The 23,817-nt window shown below is 38.3% G+C and overlaps 1 protein-coding gene across 8 annotated transcripts in view; it reads left to right on the top strand.

The window, feature by feature from the left end:
* ATG10 (autophagy related 10) overlaps window positions 1-23,817 on the top strand; it is a 316,831-nt gene that overhangs the window by 259,073 nt on the left and 33,941 nt on the right. The window lies entirely within an intron of this gene.

Genomic DNA, 23,817 nt, shown 5'->3' with positions numbered 1-23,817 from the left:
TGCTTGTGATTCCTAGCACTGATGCTAGGAATTTGAGTTACTGTTATCATTAATCCATTAATACTATGAAAAGGAAAAGCAGTGGACATAATTTCTGTTTCGTATAAAATAGAACACTGCAGTGGTCAGTAGAATAATTGTTGAGCCTTAGGTTTCCTACAACGGTTTATTCACAGACACAAACTGATAGTTTATTAAGAAGCTGGTCTAGAACCCACCCACTCTTTTCTAGAGATTTTGGTATACAAGCTGTCTTCTCATTGTACTTCCAGACAAGAATGTATTTTCCCCGTTTGCCGTGAAGGAGCAGCCCCTTCCCCACGCCCCCTACCCTTAGCTGCCGCATCCCTGTAAAGCCCCACTTGGCCTGGGCCCTGCCACGCAGGACCAGAGCGCCCCCGTAGCCAGTGCCCTGCTTGGCAGCCCAGCATCAATAAACTCTGGTTGGAAACAAGAAAGAAAGAACAAATGAATGAAAGAAAGAAAGAAAGGAGGGGGGGAGGGAAGGAGGAAGGAAGGAGGAAGGAAGGAAGGAAGGAAGGAAGGAAGAAGCTGGTCTAGAGTACTTAGGTCTAGAGTATTTACTTAGTCGACTAATAGGAGTTTTGTAGTTCTCATTCAAAATAGCATTCAAAGAGTTCTGGTAGTGAATCTCCTGTCTCAGGAGAGACCTTCAGCTATTTTAACGTGCTGCATTTTACATGATGGGATTGGCAAGTCATGGTAACAATGTCCCAAGGCTGCAAGAACAGAAGTAGCCCAGCTGGGCCTGTGAGAATCCATCTCCACCGTGCTTCTCCCTGAGCCATGCCATGAACAGTTTCCCTCTACAAGCTGCAGTTGTTATTGGCCCCGTGGCTAAACCCCCAGCATCCTACTGAGACGTAGATATATCTTAGCATACCCTACCACACATCTAGAATTGAATGCTACAGATACTGTAGTCAATGTTTTTAGACCACGTGCTGGTAAAGGAGTTAAATTGAATTGAATATATGTCTAAGTAATTTCCTCTAATCAATATAACCCTTTCTGTCAGGCTCTCTCCCTACCCACACCCTCACCCCCAGCCTTATTCACATAGTCATTAATAACCAACAATGCAAGGGCCTGTCCCTCAAACCCTCACACGACAGTAAGGCAGGCTTTCAAACTAAGATTTGTTAATATGCAACCAGTGGGGAGCTCCATGAAAGGGCAGTGAGAACACTAAACAGCTTAGATCACAGAAGGTCGCTTATATAAGCCATTTAACATTTCCTAAAGCTTTCTTCCCCCACCTTGATTTGCAGGTTGTCACACATTCAATTTAATAGCAAACAGCTGATAAAGGAGAAAATACCTTTAAGAGTCCTGTAAAATGGTCATTTTGGATCCTGCAAAGTCCATCTCATACATAGTAAAAAAAAAAAAAAAAAAAAAAAAATCAACAAAATGCAATTATTTTCCACATTTTATTTAATTTCTTCACAGGCATGTTTGATAGCAATGTCACCACCAGGAAAAGCTAAACGACCATTACTGCCGGTCTCTTGAATACGTTAAGCTAGGCAACTAACCTTGCCTTGTTCCTTAACAAGGGGAATTTTCATATTGATACGTGTCAAGTCTATCTTTTGAGAGAGTTGAGTCAGGAATACCTAAGTCTATATTGTTTCTAGCAGATTGCCCAGAAAAAAAATGCCTTTTGATCTTAACTGACATCAGTGTGGCCAGGCCTTACTTTTGCATCTGTTAAAGTTATTTTGTGGACTGAGTGAATAAAAAGGGCTCTTAGATTTCATAGCCTTTGGTGTTACAGAGTTCATTCTGTCAAAGAAGTCAGTTCTAACGCTAATGATAGGATTCACAAGGACGATGATCAGGGTGTTTGAATTTACCTGACCATCCTGGCTCTTCACAAGCCACAGACTTTTGACTCTCTGGGTAAGTTCTGGAGCTCCCTTAGAATAATGATAGTAAAAAAAAAAAAAAAAAAGAAAGAAAGAAAGAAAGAGAGAAAGAAAGAAAGAAAAGAAAATGTAGCCAGTTAACTTTGGAAAGAAGGTTCTTAGGTTTCCTTAGCTGCCAGTAGTGTCTCCTTTTTTAAGCTCATTCGGCTCATTTGTACCTTAGATACAAAGGCCAATCTGCAGACACACCAAGGTAGCTCAGGGAAATCACCCTGGATGCCCCTTCTTCCTTGCTTGTGCAAAATGTGCTTTTACTCTTGTCTCATTCCTGCCTGGTTTCAAGTACTTTATTGTTTAACTCCAGTGTTGACACTCTCTGGTCCCATGACCTTGTATTTGACAGTGATTTTCCTGAGGCACAAAGGCTCTCTTTTGGCAACATTGGCTTGGGTCTTGGTTCCCTATGTTACTTGAAGAAAATTTCTCCTGCCTTCTGGCTCTCAAACAACAGATGTGGCAGGATCTTCCCAACCCATCCCGAACTCTTTTCAGCCAGGACTGGATGGAGACTAAAGCAATCTGAAGTACACCATAACCAACCAGTCTTTCTGTCATGGGAGATTTTCCAAACCAGTCTGTCTGAAGACAGTGGGCACTTCCCAGGTGATGGTTTGGAAATTTTAAGGGCCCCTTATTTTATGTCTGTCTGTTTTTATGTCTCTATAGATAAAATGATTTTAGCACCCATACCAAGTTCACATTCAGGGTCTCAGGTGACTGACTTCAGCTGCGTCCAAGTGCCCTTAGTACTCTTGCCAAGGGCTGGTGTTTAGCAGGCAGTGAAGTCTCTTTTGTCATCTATGAGTGTTGTGTCCAAGTCCTGATTACTGTGTGATGTTACATGCTCTGTCCATGGAGACAAGAACCCCTTATTTTTCACAGTGAAAATATGAGTGAAAAATGAGGGAGGGACTGGGCTGAGGGAAGGTTGATTAAGGGATTCAGCTAGTAATGCCATGTATTTCCCTTGAGGTTTTCACTAAATTTACCTGCCCCATTCTAGATTTTATTCATAGACATTCTAAGTAATATTAGACCACATGTAGGGGAGCAGAATAAACCAGATTTGCCTTTAATAACCAAAACAGAAGGCTAAGATAAAGGATGCACATTTTCTACATGTTTTCTATAGTTTTGACCTCAATGTTAAACTCACTTTCAAAAACAGATTCCACAACCTGAATCCCGTGGTCTGAGAGGTTATTGCTTTCAATTTGCAATATTCTACGGATAGACAGCTGTTGTGTTTTAATTGGGAAAAAAAAAAAAAAAAAAAAAGAATCCCAGAAGGGAACAGTACTAGAATAGGTTCTTGGGATTTGGGGACTTGCTTGAAACTTTATTTAATTGTTTAACTTTATTAACTGTTTTGCATGACTTTTCACATTGACTATTCTGAAGACTGAACATACTAATTTTCTTAGTGCAAGTATTACTTAATAAGTTAAAAGCCTTATTTGTAACTTATGGTAAGGAGCGTGATGTACCCTAAACATTTTCAGGTAGGTATGCATATTCAGCTCTCACACGGATACATTATATAGATCTGTTCCCCCAGTTTTTCCTGCAGAGGTTTCAATTAAAAACAGCCAGGTTACTTTGATCATTTATCTCAGGTGTTGGGTTTTTCAACTATAAATGCTAATATTGATTTTTTTAATTTTTAAAATTTAAATATACTTAATTAGCATATAATGTATTATAAGTTTTAAAAGTAGAGATCAGTGATTCATTGGTCTTACATAATTTGATTTATTTTTTAGAAGTCGATTTGGAAAAAAAATGGGGTATTTTTGAAGAAAGAACTTAGTAAAAATTTTGAAATTTTGGGTGGGAATGATAGATTGTTTCTATTATCATGAAAAGAAAACAAGGTAAAAAATCTCCAAGTCAAACAAAAACAGTCTCACCTATATTAGTTAAGTAAACATTTTTCTGGAAGCATATTTACTGATTTTTCTCAAAATATGAAAACAACATTTATTTCATGGTGAAATTTTTGTGCTTGTGAGGGATTGTCTCAAACTTTTCTTTTTAATTAATAAATTTCCTAAGTTTTAATAACTAGAATCTGAGTCATTAAGATGTAATAAAAAGAGGAGGAGGAGTCAAGATGGCGGAGAAGTCGCAGGCTGAGACTACTTCAGCTAGCAGGAGATCAGCTAAATAGCTCATCTAAAGATTGCAAACACCTGCAAATCCATCAGCAGATCGAAGAGAAGAAGAACAGCAATTCTGGAAACAGAAAAACAACCACTTTCTGAAAGGTAGGACTGGCGGAGAAGTGAATCCAAAGCCACGGGAAGATAGACCCCGGGGGGAGGGACCGGCTCCCGGCAAGCGGCGGAGCAACGGAGCACAAAATCAGGACTTTTAAAAGTCTGTTCCGCTGAGGGTCATCTCTCCAGAGGCTAAACCAGGTCGAAGCCCACACGGGGTCAGCGTGGCCTCAGGTCCCACAGGGTCACAGAAGAATCGGGGGTGTCTGAGTGTCGCAGAGCTTGCGGGTATTGGAACGGGAAAGCCGGCTACAGAGACAGAGCCGACAGTAAGCTCACAGCTCGGTGTTACCTTGAACCAGCCACAGGCTCGGTGAGCTCAGAGCGCGGTCGGAGGTCAGGCAGACGGGAGTAACTGGGCGCTGTTCTCTGAGGGCGCACTGAGGAGTGGAGCCCCGGGCTCTCGGCTCCTCGGGGCAGGAGACCAGGAGGCCTCCATTTGTATTCCCGTCCTCCAGAACTCTACGGAAAGCGCTCAGGGAACAAAAGCTCCTGAAAGCAAACCCAAGCGGATTATTCAGCCCGGCCCCTGGTAAGGGCGGTGCAATTCAGGCTGGGGCAAAGACACTTGAGAATCACTACAACAGGCCCCTCCCTCAGAAGATCAACAAGAAATCCAGCCAAGACCAAGTTCACCTACCAAGGAGTGCGGTTTCAATACCAAGGAGAGCAGCAGAATTCCAGAGGAGGAGAAAGCAAAGCACGGAACTCATGGCTTTCTCCCTGTGAATTTTTTTAGTCTTACAGTTAATTTAATTTTTTTCTTTTTCATTTTTTTTTTTTTCTCGCCTTCTGGTAAATTTTTTTTTAACTTTTACCCTTTTCTTTTTTAACGTTTTTTAACTAGTTTATCTAATATATATATTTTTTCTTTTTTATATTTTTCTTCATTCATTTTCTTTTTTTTAAATTCTTTTCTTTTTTTTTCTTTCTTCCTTTTTGAACCTCTTTTTATCCCCTTTCTCCCCCCTCACGATTTGGGATCTCTTCTGATTTGGTTAAAGCATATTTTCCTGGGGTTGTTGCCACCCTTTTAGTATTTTACTTGCTCCTTCATATACTCTTATCTGGACAAAATGACAAGACGGAAAAATTCACCACAAAAGAACAAGAGGCAGTACCGAAGGCTAGGGACCTAATCAATACAGACATTGGTAATATGTCAGATCTATAGTTCAGAATGACAATTCTCAAGGTTCTAGCCGGGCTCGAAAAAGGCATGGAAGATATTAGAGAAACCCTCTCGGGAGATATAAAAGCCCTTTCTGGAGAAATAAAAAAACTAAAATCTATCCAAGTTGAAATCAAAAAAGCTATTAATGAGGTGCAATCAAAAATGGAGGCTCTCACTGCTAGGATAAATGAGGCAGAAGAAAGAATTAGTGATATAGAAGACCAAATGACAGAGAATAAAGAAGCTGAGCAAAAGAGGGACAAACAGCTACTGGACCACGAGGGGAGAATTCGAGAGATAAGTGACACCATAAGATGAAACAACATTAGAATAATTGGGATTCCAGAAGAAGAAGAAAGAGAGAGGGGAGCAGAAGGTATACTGGAGAGAATTATTGGGGAGAATTTCCCCAATATGGCAAAGGGAACGAGCATCAAAATTCAGGAGGTTCAGAGAACGCCCCTCAAAATCAATAAGAATAGGCCCACACCCCGTCACCTAATAGTAAAATTTACAAGTCTCAGTGACAAAGAGAAAATCCTGAAAGCATCCCGGGAAAAGAAGTCTGTAACATACAATGGTAAAAATATTAGATTGGCAGCTGACTTATCCACAGAGACCTGGCAGGCCAGAAAGAGCTGGCATGATATTTTCAGAGCACTAAATGAGAAAAACATGCAGCCAAGAATACTATATCCAGCTAGGCTATCATTGAAAATAGAAGGAGCGATTAAAAGCTTCCAGGACAAACAAAAACTGAAAGAATTTGCAAACACCAAACCAGCTCTACAGGAAATATTGAAAGGGGTCCTCTAAGCAAAGAGAGAGCCTACAAGTGGTAGATCAGAAAGGAACAGAGACCATATACAGTAACAGTCACCTTACAGGCAATACAATGGCACTAAATTCATATCTCTCAATAGTTACCCTGAATGTTAATGGGCTAAATGCCCCTGTCAAAAGACACAGGGTATCAGAATGGATAAAAAAACAAAACCCATCTATATGTTGCCTCCAAGAAACTCATTTTAAGCCCAAAGACACCTCCATATTTAAAGAGAGGGGGTGGAAAAGAATTTACCATGCTAATGGACATCAGAAGAAAGCAGGAGTGGCAATCCTTATATCAGATCAATTAGATTTTAAGCCAAAGACTATAATAAGAGATGAGGAAGGACACTATATCATACTCAAAGGGTCTGTCCAACAAGAAGATCTAACAATTTTAAATATCTATGCCCCCAACGTGGGAGCTGCCAACTATATAAACCAATTAATAACAAAATCAAAGAAACACATAAACAATAATACAATAATAGTAGGGGACTTTAACACTCCCCTCACTGAAATGGACAGATCATCCAAGCAAAAGATCAGCAAGGAAATAAAGGCCTTAAACGACACACTGGACCAGATGGACATCACAGATATATTCAGAACATTTCATCCCAAAGCAGCAGAATACACATTCTTCTCTAGTGCACATGGAACATTCTCCAGAATAGATCACATCCTCGGTCCTAAATCAGGACTCAACCGGTATCAAAAGATTGGCATCATTCCCTGCATATTTTCAGACCACAATGCTCTGAAGCTAGAACTCAACCACAAAAGGAAGTTTGGAAAGAACCCAAATACATGGAGACTAAACAGCATCCTTCTAAAGAATGAATGGGTCAACCGGGAAATTAAAGAAGAATTGAAAAAAATCATGGAAACAAATGATAATGAAAATACAACGGTTCAAAATCTGTGGGACACAACAAAGGCAGTCCTGAGAGGAAACTATATAGCGGTACAAGCCTTTCTCAAGAAACAAGAAAGGTCTCAGGTACACAACCTAGCCCTACACCTAAAGGAGCTGGAGAAGGAACAAGAAAGAAACCCTAAGCCCAGCAGGAGAAGAGAAATCATAAAGATCAGAGCAGAAATCAATGAAATAGAAACCAAAAAAACAATAGAACAAATCAACGAAACTAGGAGCTGGTTCTTTGAAAGAATTAATAAAATTGATAAACCCCTGGCCCGACTTATCAAAAAGAAAAGAGAAAGGACCCAAATAAATAAAATCATGAATGAAAGAGGAGAGATCACAACTAATACCAAAGAAATACAAACTATTATAAGAACATTCTATGAGCAACTCTACGCCAACAAATTTGACAATCTGGAAGAAATGGATGCATTCCTAGAAACATATAAACTACCACAACTGAACCAGGAAGAAATAGAAAGCCTGAACGGACCCATAACCAGTAATGAGATTGAAACAGTCATTAAAAATCTCCAAACAAACAAAAGCCCAGGGCCAGACGGCTTCCCGGGGGAATTCTACCAAACATTTAAAGAAGAACTAATTCCTATTCTCCTGAAACTGTTCCAAAAAGTAGAAATGGAAGGAAAACTTCCAAACTCATTTTATGAGGCCAGCATCACCTTGATCCCCAAACCAGACAAGGATCCCATCAAAAAAGAGAGCTATAGACCAATATCCTTGATGAACACAGATGCGAAAATTCTCACCAAAATACTAGCCAATAGGATTCAACAGTACATTAAAAGGATTACTCACCACGACCAAGTGGGATTTATTCCAGGGCTGCAAGGTTGGTTCAACATCCACAAATCAGTCAATGTGATACAACACATCAATAAAAGAAAGAACAAGAACCATATGATACTCTCAATAGATGCTGAAAAAGCATTTGACAAAGTACAGCATTCCTTCCTGATCAAAACTCTTCAAAGTGTAGGGATAGAGGGCACATACCTCAATATCATCAAAGCCATCTATGAAACCCCACTGCAAATATCATTCTCAATGGAGAAAAACTGAAAGCTTTTCCGCTAAGGTCAGGAACACAGCAGGGATGTCCATTATCACCACTGCTATTCAACATAGTACTAGAGGTCCTAGCCTCAGCAATCAGACAACAAAAGAAAATTAAAGGCATCCAAATCAGCAAAGAAGAAGTCAAATTATCACTCTTCGCAGATGATATGATACTATATGTGGAAAACCCAAAAGACTCCACTCCAAAACTGCTAGAACTTGTACAGGAATTCAGTAAAGTGTCAGGATATAAAATCAATGCACAGAAATCAGTTGCATTTCTCTACACCAACAACAAGACAGAAGAAAGAGAAATTAAGGAGTCCATCCCATTTACAATTGCACCCAAAACCATAAGATACCTAGGAATAAACCTAACCAAAGAGGCACAGAATCTATACTCAGAAAACTATAAAGTACTCATGGAGGAAATTGAGGAAGACACAGAAATGGAAAAATGTTCCATGCTCCTGGATTGGAAGAATAAATATTGTGAAAATGTCTATGCTACCTAAAGCAATCTACACATTTAATGCAATTCCTATCAAAGTACCATCCATCTTTTTCAAAGAAATGGAACAAATAATTCTAAAATTTATATGGAACCAGAAAAGACCTCGAATAGCCAAAGGGATATTGAAAAAGAAAGCCAACGTTGGTGGCATCACAATTTCAGACTTCAAGCTCTATTACAAAGCTATCATCATCAAGACAGCATGGTACTGGCACAAAAACAGACACATAGATCAATGGAACAGAATAGAGAGCCCAGAAATAAACCCTCAACTCTATGGCCTACTAATCTTCGACAAAGCAGGAAAGAATGTCCAATGGAAAAAAGACAGCCTCTTCAATAAATGGTGCTGGGAAAATTGGACAGCCACATGCAGAAAAATGGAATTGGACCATTTCCTTACACCACACACGAAAATAGACTCAAAATGGATGAAGGACCTCAATGTGCGAAAGGAATCCATCAAAATCCTTGAGGAGAACACAGGCAGCAACCTCTTCGACCTCAGCCACAGCAACATCTTCCTAGGAACATCATCAAAGGCAAGGGAAGCAAGGGCAAAAATGAACTATTGGGATTTCATCAAGATCAAAAGCTTTTGCACAGCAAAGGAAACAGTTAACAAAATCAAAAGACAACTGACAGAATGGGAGAAGATATTTGCAAACGACATATCAGATAAAGGACTAGTGTCCAAAATCTATAAAGAACTTAGCAAACTCAACACCCAAAGAACAAATAATCCAATCAAGAAATGGGCAGAGGACATGAACAGACATTTCTGCAAAGAAGACATCCAGATGGCCAACAGACACAGGAAAAAGTGCTCCATATCACTCGGCATCAGGGAAATACAAATCAAAACCACAATGAGATATCACCTCACACCAGTAAAATGAACAAGTCAGGAAATGACAGATGCTGGTGAGGATGCGGAGAAAGGAGAACCCTCCTACACTGTTGGTGGGAATGCAAGCTGGTGCAGCCACTCTGGAAAACAGCATGGAGGTTCCTCAAAATGTTGAAAATAGAACTGCCCTATGACCCAGCAATTGCACTACTGGGTATTTACCCTAAAGATACAAACGTAGTGATCCAAAGGGGCGTGCACCCTAATGTTTATAGCAGCAATGTCCGCAATAGCCAAACTATGGAAAGAACCTAGATGTCCATCAACAGATGAATGGATCAAGAAGATGTGGTATATATACACAATGGAATACTATGCAGCCATCAAAAGAAATGAAATCTTGCCATTTGCGACAACATGGATGGAACTAGAGCCTATCATGCTTAGCGAAATAAGTCAAGCAGAGAAAGACAACTATCATATGATCTCCCTGATATGAGGAAGTGGTGATGCAACATGGGGGCTTAAGTGGGTAGAAGAAGAATCAATGAAACAAGATGGAATTGGGAGGGAGACAAACCATAAGTGACTCTTAATCTCACAAAACAAACTGAGGGTTGCTGGGGGGAAGGGGGTTGGGAGAAGGGGGTGGATTTATGGACTTTGGGGAGGGTATGTGCTTTGGTGAGTGCTGTGAAGTGTGTAAACCTGGTGATTCACAGACCTGTACCCCTGGGGATAAAAATATATGTTTATAAAAAATAAAAAATCTAAAAAAAAGATGTAATAAAAAGAGCATAGACTTTATTGTAAGAGAGAGGCGGACTAAAGGCTGCATCTGCTCCTTATAAGCTATATGTCTTTGGGCAAATTGCCCAAAGATTATTTTGCCTGACATTAACATAGCTACACCAACATTCCTTTGGTAGTATTTGTTTGATAGACCTTTCTGTACTTTTAATTATTCATCTTTCTCTGGTTTATTTTTTTCCTGGTAAATAGAACATTATTTTTTAAAATTTCAGATAGAAAAATAAACCTTTTTTGGTGTACAGTTTTGTGAGTATTAATAGATGCATAGAATTGTGCAACTCTTGCCATAATCAGGATACTGAACAGTTCCCTTACTCGCCCCAGACTCCTAGGTGCCTCTCCTGGTAGTCAACACTTTCTCCTACCCCAGCCCTTGTTCTCTGTGCCTACGTTTTGCCTTTTCCAAAATGTAACATATAGATTTATACAATATGCAGTAGTTCTCTTTATCCACTGTTTTGCTTTTTGAGGTTTCAGTTATCATTGGTCAACCATGACCCAGAAGCAAATGATCTTCCTCCTCAGAAAGTCAGTAGTAACCTGACACTACATCACAATGCCTATGTCACTCACCTCAGTTCATCTTATCACACGGGCATTTTGTCATCTCGCATCACCATCAGAAGGGTGATGTTTCTATTGTTGATTTTCTGAAGAGCCTCTGTAATGTTTTCACAGTGGTTTCACCAATTTACATTCCCACCAACAGTATAGGAAGGTTCCCTCTTCGCCACATCCTTACCACACTTGTTTCTTGTCTTTTTTATATTAGGCATTCTGACAGGTGTGAAGTGATATCTGATTGTAGTTTTAATTTGTATTTCCCTGATGATTAGACTGTTGAGCATTTTTTCATGTGTCTGTTGACCATCTGTATGTCTTCTTTGGACAAATGTCTAGGCAGATCTGCTGCCCATTTTAAATAGAATTATTTGCTTTTTTTGGAGTGCTGAGTTGCATACATTATTTGTGTATTTTATTTTATTTAAGGTTTTACTTATTTATTTATTTATTTATTTATTTATTTTCCATGAGTGGGGAGAGCGGCTGAGGGAGGGAGAGAGAGAGAATCTCGGGGAGACTCCATGCCTACTGTGGAGCCCGATGCAGACCTTTATCTCATGACTCTGAGATTATGACCTGAACCAAAATCTCTTGATTTTGATTAACTGATTGAGCCACCCAGGTACCCCAGTTCATTATATATTTTAGGTATTAAGCCCTTGCAGCATATATCATTTGCAAATATCTTCCCTTCAGTAGGTTGCCTTTTTTGTTGTTCATAATTTTGCACAGCAAATGTGCAAAAGCTTTTTATTTTAATGTGTCCCAGTGGTGTTTTTTGTTTGTTTGTTTGTTTGTTTGCTTTCTTGCTTTTGTTTCTGTTGCCTGAGGAGACATATCTAGAAAGAAGTTGCTACTGCCGATGTCAGAGAAATTAATTCCTGTACTCTCTTCTAGGATTTTTAGTTTCAGGTCTCCCATTTATTTAGGTCTTTAATCCGTTTTTGAATTTGCTTTTCTGTATGATCTTAGAAAGTGGTCAATTTTCCTTCTTTTACATGTAGCTGTCCAGTTTTCCCTAGCACCATATGATACCCCTCATATGTGGAATCTAAAAAGAAGAAGAAGAAGAAGAAGAAACAAAGAAACAAAAAACAGAATCAGACCTGTAAATACAAAGTACAAATTGATGGTTGCTGGAGGGGAAGGGGGGGGGTAGGTGACAGGCAAAATGGGTGAAGGGAAGAGGAAAGAGGGAGATACAGGCTTCCACTTAAAGAAGGAATAAGTCGTGAAAATAAAAGGCACGGCATTGAGTATATAGTCACTGACATTGTAATAGGCTTGTATGGTGACAGATGGTAACTACACTTGTAGTTGGGCATAGCATAATGTATAAACTTGTCAAATCGGGATGTTGTACACCTGAAGCTAACATTGTATGGCAACCATACTAAAAAAAAAAAATAATAAAAAGGTTAAGTACAGTACAAAAATATGCTTTGAGATCACAGTCATACTTTTTTCCTGTGTATTGTTACAGTTGTTTTCTTTTATTGTTAATTATTATTAATAATCTCTTACTCTGCCTAATTTATAAATTAAACTTTATAATTGGTATGTACATACAGGAAAAACATAACATGTGGAGTTTAATACTGTCTTTGGTTTCAGGCATCTCCTGGGGGTGTTGGAATGAATCCCTCCCCCTGCCCTCAGATAAGGGGAAGAGGCTACTGTTTAGGATTTTGAGTCTGGTTTCTTTCAGTTAGCACACCTCATTCATGCCGAGGTGTATATTGATAGTTTTAACTTTGTGTTGCTGAATAGTATTCCATTGTATGAAAGTACAACATTTTGTTTATTCATTTACCAGCTAAAGGACCTTGGGTTATTTTCACTCTTTGTCAGTTAAGAATAACACTACTAGGATGGCCTGGGTGGCTCAGTCAGTTAAGTGCCTGCCATTGACTTGGATCCTGATCCGAGGGTGCTGGGATCGAGCCCCACATTAGGCTCTCTGCTCAGAGGGGAGTCTCCTACTCCCTCTGCCCTTCACCCTGCTTGTGCTCAGTCTCATTCACTCTCTCTCTCTCTTAATTTTTAAGGAAAAAAAAAAAGAATAACACTACTGTATATCAACTGTACTTCAATAATGATTTTTTTACAAAGAATAACCCTGTTATGAACATTCATTAACATGGTTTGTTTGTTGATGAACGTTTTCATTTCTCTTGGATACTTAGGAGTAATATTACTAGTCTATGTAGTAAGTATTTGTAAAAAACCACTAGACTGTTTTCTGCAGTATCTGAACCATTTTGCATTTCACCAACAGTTTCTGAGCTTTCCCCTTGTTCCACGTCCTCACCTGTACTTGGTATTGTTAGTTTTTAAATTTTTTAACCATATCAATTAGTGTAGAATAATATCACAGTATGGTTTTATTTTGCATTTACTTAATGACATATGTTATTGAGTATAATATATTGAGTATATTTCACATTCCTGTATATTCTTTGGTGAAATATCTATTCAAATCTTTTGCCCATTTTTTAACTGGGTGCTTTGTATTCTCGTTATTGGATTTTGAGAGTTCTTTGCATATTTTAGATACAAGCCCTTTATTAGATATGTGATATACAGACATTTTCTCCCAGTGTGTGACTTCTTTGATTCTTTTAGCAGTGTGGCTCAAAGAGCAAAAGTGTTTAAATAATAGGAAGTCCAGTATATCAAAAAATTTTTTGTACTGTACTTTTAGTGTTCTATCAAATAACTCTTTGCCTAGCCCAAGATCACAAAGACTTTTTCCTAGATATTTTAAAGCTTTAATTTTTACACATATCTGTGATCCATTTTGAGTTCATTTTTGTGTAAGATATGAGTATGGGTTCAGGTTTATTTATTTATTTTTTTGCATGTGGATGCCCAGTTGGTCTGGCACAATTTGTTGAGAGATTATTCTCTTTTGATGGAGTTACCTTGTACCTTTGTCAAAAATCAATTGGCCATATATGAGTGGATCTATTTTTAGGCTTTCTTTTCTTTTCCATTGATCTATTTTTCTGTCCTTTCACCAATACCACACTGCCGTGCTTATTGTAGCTTTATATTAAGTCTTGAATTCAGAGTGTAAGTCTCTCAACATTGTTCTTCTTTTTCGAAATTGTGCCCGCTATTCCTTTGCCTTTCTATAGAAAGTTTAGAACCAGCTTGTCAATATCCACAAGATTTGGAGTTTTAATTGGAATTCTGTCTGATCTATGTAGATCAATTTGGGGAGAAATGGCATCTTAATAATAATGAGTCTTCCAATGTGTGAAAAGGTATAACTCTGTTTTTGTATGTCCTTTTCACTTTCTTTCATCAGTGTTTTTAATAGTTTTGAGTATATAGGTTCTATATGTATTTCTTAAATTTTTACCTAAATATTTCAGGATTTAATGCTATTATAATTGGTAGTTTTTTAAATTTAAAATTCCACTGTTCATTGTTATTATATAGAACTAGAAATGCAAGTAATTTTTATATATTGGCCATATATCCTGAGACCTAGTTAAACTCACTTACTAGTTCTAGAAGCTTTGTTACAGTTTTGAGGCTTTTCTATGTTGATAATTGTGTCATCTGTGAAAGAAGAAAGTTTTCTTTTTTTCCTTTTTAACCTGTATGCCTCTTTCTCCTTTCTCTTGCCACATTACACTGGTTAAGACTTCTAGAATAATGTTGAATAGGTGTGATAAGATCCGTGATGGCTAATTTTATATGTCAACTTGACTCGGCCATGGTGCCAAGATATTTGTCAAACATTATTCTGGATATTTCTGTGATGGTATTTTTTAGATGAGTTCATACAAATCAGTAGACTTTGAGTAAAGCAGGTTACCCTCCATAATGTGCATGTGCCGCATTCAATCAGTTGAAGGCCTTAATAGAAAAAGACTGGCTTCCCCAAGCAAGAAGAAATTCTGCCAGCAAACTGCTTTTGAATTCTAAATTCTCTTGCATGGGTCTCCAGGCTGATAGCCTACCCTGCATATTTTGGACTTGGCAAAGCTGCCACAATCATGTAAGCCAATTCCTTAAAATAAGTTTTTGTCTATTTATCTATCTATATCATCTATCTATCTAAATACACATGTGCACACACAGCCACACACACACACACACACACACACACACACACACACACACACACTGTTGGTTCTTGATGAAATTCATTTTCTCATTTCAGATATTGTATTTTTCAAAGTTCCTACTTGGTTCTTTTTGTTGTTGTTGTTTGTACCTGTGGAGAACTTCTCTTTTTTTCATTCATTTCAAGAGTGCTTCTCTTTACCTCCTACAGCATGTTTACAATAGCTGCTTTAATGTCTTTGTGTAATAATCCAGTATTTGGGACATTCTGGGATTGGCATCTGTCTTTTTCCTTGAGAATTGGTCAAATTTTCCTGGTTCTTGGTTCATCAAATAATTTTGAATTATAGCCCGGTCATTTGACTATTAGGTTATGAAATTCTGAGTCCTGTTAAAATTCTGAAGACAATGTTGATTTTGCTTATTTGTTTATCTTAGCAGGCTGTCAGCCCACTGAGGTTCAGACTGCAAGTTCTGTCTTATCTTCACTGAGTGGTGTTTCCAATGTCAATTTAATTTTCTAAGCATTTGCTATGCTGCTTTGCATCTCTTCTTTGCATGCACTTCTCAGGCATTACTCTGAGACTTAAGTAATATTTTGTTGAAAGATTTTATTTATTTGACAGACAGAGGTCACAAGTAGGCAGAGAGGCAGGCAGAGAGATGGGGAGAAGCAGGCTCCCCACTGAGCAGAGAGCCTGACGTGGAGCTCTATCCCGGGACTCCGAGATCACAACCCGAGCCGAAGGCAGAGGCCCAACCCAGTGAGCCACCCAGGCACCCCTTGAATAATATTTTAAATTGCTGTTCAGTTCTCACAGTTTTTGCTAGGCTGGTTTGGATCTGTGCTGGACACAGAGGCTCCTTTTCCTGATCCTCTGTCCAGAAAGACGGAGCTTTTTTTGGAGTTCTAGCCTCTTGATGTTCATGTAGTTTTATGCAACTGGGACCAACCTAGAGAAAAAGCAGCAGAAGAAAAGAGAGAAGAAGAAAAACAAACATGTATTCCTCCGCAGTCTTCAAATCACTGTGTCTTCTTTTCCCAATTGCCCTGACCAGACACAGATTTTTTTCATTTGTTGTTTGTTTTTCTCCAAGTTTTAGGTTGCCACTGCAGTGCAGGTCCATGACTGGGACCACCTTTGGGGCAGGACAGTGAGAAAGGAAAAGAAGGAAAGAAAACATCAGAGGATCTTCCCCTCCCATCCCTCATCCTCTTCGACTCAGAGAGACCCCTTTTCCTGGCTGTCTGGCCAAAGAGGGGATTATCTAAGTATTTTTGTTGTCTATACTTCTTATGCAGTTCCACAGTGGGACAACCCTTGGGTCAAATCTGGGAGAGAGAAGAAGAAAAACCAGGGAACTTATTCCCATGGAAGTTTTTCTTCAAGTGTGCTACTCTTTCCAATCTGCTACTATTTTTAAGTTTTCAGAGTCCTAGGATAGCTGCTTTTTAATTTTTTTTTTTTTTTTTTAGTTTTAATCAATGAGAGACATAGGTTTAGTGAACTTACATCTTGGCTGGCACCGGAACTATAGCGCTCTTATGTTTAAGTACTATACGTATTTTTTCCTATATTGCTGTGTCTTAGATGGGCATAAATTTTTGTCTTTAAACTGGAGAGTATAGTTTGTTAACTTTTATTGTAATGGCTGATATACATCAATTTTTTCCTACATCTTATTTGTGCTTCTGTTTTTCTTACCTTTTGGTTTCCTCCTGGAATATTATTGTACATCTTAAGAAATGATGTAACTTCTATGAGACTCTTTTTTTAAAATCTCTAAAATAGAGATAAAGGGATCTAGCTAGAGTGTTATTTTAAAGATTAATAAGATAAAATATTTAACATAACTAGCACAGTCCCAGATACAGTTAATTTAATAATATTCATTGAGCACCTTGCATGTATTTCATAGCAGAACAGATATAAATTACTGCTCTTGTGGAACTTCTACAGGAGAAGTTATCAATAAACAAAATAAATAAGTAAATTACATAGTCTGCTATGGGAAAAATAAAGCAGGGAAGGGAATACGGAAAACAGTGGTAATGTTGAAGTGGCAGTTGTAAACTGGAGAGATCTTTTCTGTATTAAAAATAGTACTGCTGGGCGCCTGAGTGGCTCAGTGGGTTAAGCTTCTGCCTTCAACTCAGGTCATGATCTCAGGGTCCTGGGATCAAGTCCTGCATCGGGCTCTCTGCTCAGCGGGAAGCCTGCTTCCCCCCCTCTCTCTACCTGCCTCTCTTCCTACTTGAGATCTCTCTGTCAAATAAGTAATTTAAAAATTTTTTTAAAAAATAGTACTGCTTTATTCTTTGCATGTTAGCACTTTATATTTATAGCACTTTATATTTATTTGTATTGCTTTATTTATTTATATACTTCCTTACGTACTAACTTATTTATTTATTTATTTATTGGAGAGGGGGCAAGGGGCCGAGGGAGAGGGAGAGAGAATCTTAAGCAGGCTCCACACACAGCACAGAGCCTGATGTGGGGCTTGATCTCACAACCCCGAGATCATGACCTGAGCTGAAATCAAGAGTTGGATTCTCAGCCAGCTGAGCCACCCACACACCCCTCTATAGCACTTTATATGTCATTTTGCAAAGCACGTTAATATCTCACAGTTTATTTTTATTGATTCAACAAATGTAGGCCAGGCTTGTGCTAGATTCTGTGGAGAATAAAAACAGATTTGTATCTGTAGGAAGTCTTTAGGGCTATTTCTACATATTTCCATGTTAGATGAAATCAATAATACCAGTTCACTTATCTCTTCCACACATATTTCTTGAATCTTACTGTGTACCAGATACTATAATAATTGATAGATTAGCAAGTTTGACACGTCTGTAGTCTTATGAGTCTTATAATTTAATGATAAGACAAATGTTTAAGCAAGCAATTGCCTTTTCTTGCTCTCGTACAGAGATGATTGGAAGGGAACGGGACTGGAGGAAGGGGGCCAGTGAGGAGCAAGAAGAAGTCACCCAAGAAAAAATGATGATGGTCTAGACTGGGGTGGAGGCATGTGGAAATAAAGAATAATACTAGAGATAAAGAGAAACTTTATTTAGGAGGTGGGATCACAGTGCGGGGGAACATGGATGATGGAGGGTAACACTCGCAACAGAGGAATGAGAAGAGTTCAGTCTCCAGGATTCCAAGTTTATTAGAGAATGGAGCGTGCGAGACATACAGATGTCATGTCTCTGAACATCATGAGACATGCCAGAACTAGAAATGTGGATTTGGAAGTTAACTGAAGACATGGGAGTAGATGAGGTCATCTAAGCATATATAAAATGAAAAGAGAAAATGGCCTAAAAGAGAATTCTGGAGCATTCCATCACTTAAGAGGTGAGGATAAGACTGTCTATGAAGGCCCTAAGAAAGGGTAGGCAGAAGTATAGGAGGAAACACAAGAGGTGTTGAGGCCCTGGAGCCAAGGGAGGAGTGGGTTTCAGCGCTGTAGACATAGTGAATATGTAGAAAAGCCAAGTAAGAGAAATTGAAGTGTGCCCATTGGGTCTGCCACAAACAGGTCATTCGTGTAGCTATGGTAAGTAAACAGACTGTTGTGGTGGGATGCCTGAAAGGGGGGTGAGGAAGGAGACACAAAATTAATATTCTTGTCATTAATTGGAGAGGAAGATAGGATGATTCTTGGAGAGAAAAATGGAGGGGAAAGAGGATTTTATTTTTCACTGTAGTTTATTTTTTTTTAAGGTGGAAAAGATTTAGATATTTTAAAAACTGATAGGAAAGAGCCACTGGAGAGGGAAGATATAGGAAGAAGAGAATTGAAGGAACAAAGTCCCAGAAAAGATGGGGGTGATGGAGGGACAAGAGACGACTCTTCCTTTTTAACAGAAGTTATAAAGAACAAGATATGGTTATGGATTCAGATGTATTTTTAGTTTGGCAAGAAAAGGATATTTTATGGTTTCTATATTTTCTGTGAAGTTGGAAGCAAACTCATCTGCTGACAGAGAGGTATTTCATAGCTTTAGAAAGAATGGAGAAGATTTGACTTCCTTCCATGGGGGAAAGAAGAGTAGACTAGAGAAATATGTCAGGACAAGGAGGAGGCATGGAGGGTCCACTTGAAGCAAGCCAAGTTATATGATCTCCAGCAGTGCTCAGCAGCCTGGGTGCAAGTGCAAAAGAATCAACCAAAATTGGGATTTTGCCAGGTATTAAAATGGAGCGACAGTAGGTAAGGAAATTGAGAATATTGGTAAAAAAAAAAAGTGATTGACATGACTAAGAAAATAGTCTGAGTTTAAATAGGAAGAAAGGAGTGAGCTCTTGGAAAATGTGGACCAGAGGTTCCCATGAGATTAAAGACCTAAAGTCTGGAGAATCTTCTGAGAAATCTGAAAAGATAGGATGCTTTGGTCTGACGATGGTTTTAGAGGGGGCAGTGACTCCTGATGTTGATAGTGGGACTTGAGGTGGAAGAGAAAGCTGAATCAAATGCTAAAATTTTAGAGGCTAGATCAAAAAAATAACAGTAATGAGAAGGAGGAGGTGAAATGTTTTAGAATCTAATGGCAGGTACATCGAAGGAGATGACTTTTTTTTTTTACATTCTCTTATGGAAGTACAACATATATTAACAAAAGTATACCAAATCTGATATATGCAGATATTAATTTTCATGTAGTGATTTTACTTGTGTAGCCACCACTCTTTCAAGAAATACATTTCTGAACTCTCAGAAGCCCCCACCTCATGCTTGCTTCCAATCACTTTCTTTCCCTTTTCCATAAAGAAAACCATCTTCTGATCTCTAAAACCTTGTATTAGTTTTGCCTGTTTTTTGAACTTCATATAAAGGAAATCATATGCCATGTACTATATTCTTTTAATTCTGGTTACTGAAACACAATATTATGTTCATGAGATTAATCCATGTTGTTGCGTATAGCAGGAGTTTGATATTTATTGCTGTATTTCACTATTTCATTGAATGACTATACCACGATTTATTCATCTTTCTACTGTCAATAGATATATCCCTCCCCACCCCAAGTTTTAGCTATGATCATTCTATGATCGTGTCTTTTGATGCCCATACGTATGTACTTCTCTTAGATATATACTGAGAATAGAATTGCTGAGTCATAGTATAAATATGTTCAACTTTAATAGGTAATACCAGTTTTCCAAAGCTATTCTATCAATAGAGACTCCTGTCAGCAGCATAGGGATTTCGATTACTCCATCTTACAAATACCACTGTTTGACATTGTGGTTCTTTTAAAATTTAACCATTTTGATGGATGTGTTTTAGTATTTCATTGTGGTTTAAGTTTTATTTCCCTAATAATTAATGAGGTTGATACATTCTTTTGTGAAGTGCCTGTTCAGGTCTATTGCCGTGTTGTTGTTGTTTTCCCTCTATTGGGTTGCCTTTCTCTTACTGACTCGTAGGAATATTTTGTGTATATTTGGGGTATGAACTTGGTGGGTGTATGTATAGTAGATAGCTTCTCCTACACGGTAGACTGATATCTGATTTCCTTGGTGGTGTCTTTTGATAATCAGAAGTTTTTGTTTTAATGTAGTCTAATTTATGATTCTTTTCCTGGCTTGTGATTTTTGCAGACTGTTTGAGATAATTGTGTACCCCAAGGTCATGAAGGCAGTTTATGTCCAGTGCTGTTCAACAGAAATTTTTCTAAAAATACAGATGTTGGGGCACCTGGGTGGCTCAGTGGATTAAGCCCCTGCCTTTGGCTCCAGTCATGATCTTGGCATCCTGAGATCCAGCCCCACATCTGGCCCTCTGCACAGCAGGAAGCTTGCTTTCCCTTCTCTCTCTGCCTGCCTCTCTGCCTACTCCTGATTTCTCTCTGTCAAATAAATAAAATCTTAAAAAAAAATAAAAATAAAATTCAGATTTTTTTTCTGTAATGTCCAATGCAATAGTCAGTAGACACATGTGGCTCTTTAGACCTGGAAATGTGGCTAGTGTGACTGAGGAACTGAGTTTTAAATTTTATTAAATTTTAAGAAATTTAAATAGTCACATGTGGCTGGTAATTATGCTATTGGGAAGCTGGTTATCTAAATGCTTTATTATTTTACCTTTCAGATTATTTCTGTGAGGCTCTGGAACCGTTTTGTGTATGTGTGTGTGTGTTTTGTGGTATGAGGTACAGGCCAAATTTCATTTTTTCCATATGAATATCCAGTTAGTGGCATAGCACCATTTATCAAGAAGATTGTCCTTTCCACACTGCTCTGTCACCTTTGTTGCATATTAAATTTCCATATATGACTAGGTCTGTTTTTGGATTCTCTGTTTATTCAGTTGTCTTTTTGTCAGTATCACACCATCTTTATTACTATAGGTTTATAGTAAGTCTTCATATCCAGTGGAGGAAATTGCCCAATTTCATTCTTCTTTTTCTTAGCTGTTCTTGACTCTTCATTTTCATTTAAATTTTATAAGCAGCTTATCAATTTCCACAAATTCATTCTGGGACTTTGGTATTAAATTAGATCGGAGATCAACTTGAAGTTAGTGGAGATTTTTACAATAGTGACTCTTCCAATTTGAATATGGTATATCCCTCCTTTAATTTAGTTAAAATTTTCCCTTTAATATCATTTTATGATATTCTACTTATGGGTCTGCCATATTTTTTTTAAGATTTTATTTATTTATTTGACAGACAGAGATCACAAGTAGGCAGAGAGGCAGGCAGAGAGAGAGGGGGAAGCAGGCTCCCTGCTGAGCAGAGAGCCCCATGCAGGGCTCGATCCCAGGACCCTGGAACCATGACTCTGGAACCATGACCCGAGCAGAAGGCAGAGGCCTTAACCCACTGAGCCACCCAGGCACCCCCTGCCATATTTTTTATTGAATTTTCTTAGCTTCTTGCTTTGTGTATGGCCTTCAGTATGTTGCTAAATAGAAGTGATATGGGCATCTCATTGCCTACTTAAAGGGAAATCTTTCAAAACTTCAAGCATGAGATTTATGTTAGGTTTTATTGTAAGTATTCTTTATGTGATTAAGGAAGTTTCCTCCTATGACTAGTTTACTCAGTGTTTTGGGGATGTTGATTTTTTTAATTCAAAGCTTTATCTGCATCTTTTGAGATGATCAGTGACTTCTCTTTTACTCTCTTAATATGGTAAATTATATTGATTGATTTTCAAATGTTAAATTAACCTTACATTCTTGGGGAAAAATCCAGTTTGGTTTGAATGTATTTCCTCTTCACTATATTGCTGGATTTTGTTTGCCAGTATTTTGCTTAGGACATTTTCATTCATATTCGTAAGAGAAATTGGCCTACAGTTTTTCTTTCTTTCCTTTTTTTTCAGTTTCAGATATCAAGGATACATTACCTTCGTAAGATGGGTTGAGAAAGGATCTACCCACCCCCACCCCCCGACTCTCTGGAGGAGTTTGTTATCTTCATGTTACTTCTTCTTTAAATGTCTGGGAAAATTAATGAAGCATCTGGGTCTGGAGTTTTCTTTATGGGAAGGTTTTTAATAAAAGACATGATTTCTTCTATAGATGTAGTACTGTCTAGCTTTCAATCTAATTGTGGCTCCTTTGAAGGTAGTCATTTTTTCCCTCTGGCTGCTTGCAAGATTAACTTCTTGCATTTTTTAGCCATTATGCGTATATTTTCTAGTCTTTATCCTCCTTGAGATTCATGGTTCCCTTTAAATGTGTGGCTTGATGTTTTCCATTGGTTTTTGAAAATTTGTGGCCATTTCCTCTTTAAATATATTGCTTCTGCCCCAGGCTCTCTATACTCTCTCAGTGACTCTAGTTACAGGTATTTAAACCTCTTTACCATATCATAGCTATGTCATGCTCTTTTCCCTTTCATTTCTGTTTTTCTGTGCTTCATTCTAGATTTTTTCCCCTGACCTATCTTCCAGTTTCCTCTGTGTAAATATGCTATGAAAGCCTTTCATTGAGATCTAAATTTGAGTTATCATATTTTCGGGTCTAGCGTTTTAATTTAGTTCATTAAAAAAAGTCCAGTTTCCTACCAGAATGCTTAAACTTGTCCTGAATATATTAATAGAAGTCCATTAATGTTTAGTCCATGTCTGCAAAATTATTTGGATCATGGGGTTGTTTCTATTGTCTGTTTTTTCTCTTGGGTTTTGGTGAAATCTTTTCATCTGTCTATATATTTAACAGCTTCTTTTTATTAGGGTCCAGATGTTGTATGTATAAAACTTAGAGAGATCCTTTAAACCTCTGTGAAATGTTATTTTTCTCCAGAGAGGATTTATTTCGGCTTCAGGCAGGGAGCTAGCATCCGGCACTAGCAATTCCTGATCACATTGATCCGGTTAAGGATTGAGATGTTTGGAAGCTGGGCTTCAGTTGCTGTAAGGACTGATCTGTTTCTAGTTCCCTTACTTTTTAAGTTTAGCCCTTCTAAATCCATCCCAAATTTTCATGTGTTTACCAGGGACCCTCTTCCTTGGTGGACTCTGAACTCTCAGAATCAGCAGTCACAAAGGCAAAAGGCGCCTCCAGATTCCAGATTCACTTTGGTGGGCTTCCTTCTCCTCATGATTCTTTGTCCTCTAATCTCATGTTTTTGTAACTCATGGATGCCTTCTAACAGATGTTAAATTTTTTTTGCCAGCCTGTCTAGTTCCTAGTTGGAACCATGCTGGACATAGAACTTGTTTGAGCTGGGGCTTTTTGATGAAGGTTAGGCAGGGGCTGTTAGGAATTGGCAGTGGGAAGGATT

This window comes from Mustela erminea, chromosome 3, assembly GCF_009829155.1.
Source record: "Mustela erminea isolate mMusErm1 chromosome 3, mMusErm1.Pri, whole genome shotgun sequence".
Classification (NCBI taxonomy): domain Eukaryota; kingdom Metazoa; phylum Chordata; class Mammalia; order Carnivora; family Mustelidae; genus Mustela; species Mustela erminea.
Note: the sequence above shows the minus strand (reverse complement) of the source record. Positions and strands in the feature narration are given on the sequence as shown.